The sequence below is a fragment of the Etheostoma cragini genome, chromosome 8 (assembly GCF_013103735.1).
Source record: "Etheostoma cragini isolate CJK2018 chromosome 8, CSU_Ecrag_1.0, whole genome shotgun sequence".
Lineage (NCBI taxonomy): Eukaryota > Metazoa > Chordata > Actinopteri > Perciformes > Percidae > Etheostoma > Etheostoma cragini.
The window spans coordinates 21,833,687-21,833,903 of record NC_048414.1 but is presented as its reverse complement, the minus strand read 5'-3'; the positions used below and the strand labels follow the sequence as shown (position 1 = coordinate 21,833,903).

Below are 217 nucleotides of genomic sequence, written 5' to 3'. Positions count from 1 at the left end.
CAGGCAGCGCACAAAGTGAGGATGGGTGCTCCTCAGGTTAGTCATCAGCTTGCCCAAGTTCTCCTGTAGATCCAAAATAGGGAGTCTTATGACATGTACCAATTGTGAGTTTGAACATAACCCGAGATATATATACATAAATACTGTGTATAAGATAAGTTTGCAACATTACCCTAAACTGTGAAGACACAGTCTGCATAGAACCACCCTTCTTCTT

General features: G+C 41.5%; 2 protein-coding genes and 2 long non-coding RNA genes across 5 annotated transcripts in view; 2 read left to right on the top strand and 2 right to left on the bottom strand.

Annotated features, from left to right (window-relative positions):
• LOC117948493 (myosin heavy chain, fast skeletal muscle-like) overlaps window positions 1-217 on the top strand; it is an 84,764-nt gene that overhangs the window by 55,908 nt on the left and 28,639 nt on the right. The gene's annotated exons all lie outside the window — the stretch shown is intronic.
• The window catches only part of LOC117948521, a 15,682-nt gene that overhangs the window by 6,140 nt on the left and 9,325 nt on the right, over window positions 1-217 (bottom strand). The window lies entirely within an intron of this gene.
• The window catches only part of LOC117948494 (myosin heavy chain, fast skeletal muscle-like), a 58,031-nt gene that overhangs the window by 55,604 nt on the left and 2,210 nt on the right, over window positions 1-217 (top strand). The gene's annotated exons all lie outside the window — the stretch shown is intronic.
• Window positions 2-217, bottom strand: LOC117948520. The gene is made up of 2 exons (XR_004657468.1): window positions 173-217; window positions 2-63 (listed from the first exon to the last, which is right to left on the bottom strand). It is a non-coding gene; the product is annotated as an uncharacterized LOC117948520 (long non-coding RNA).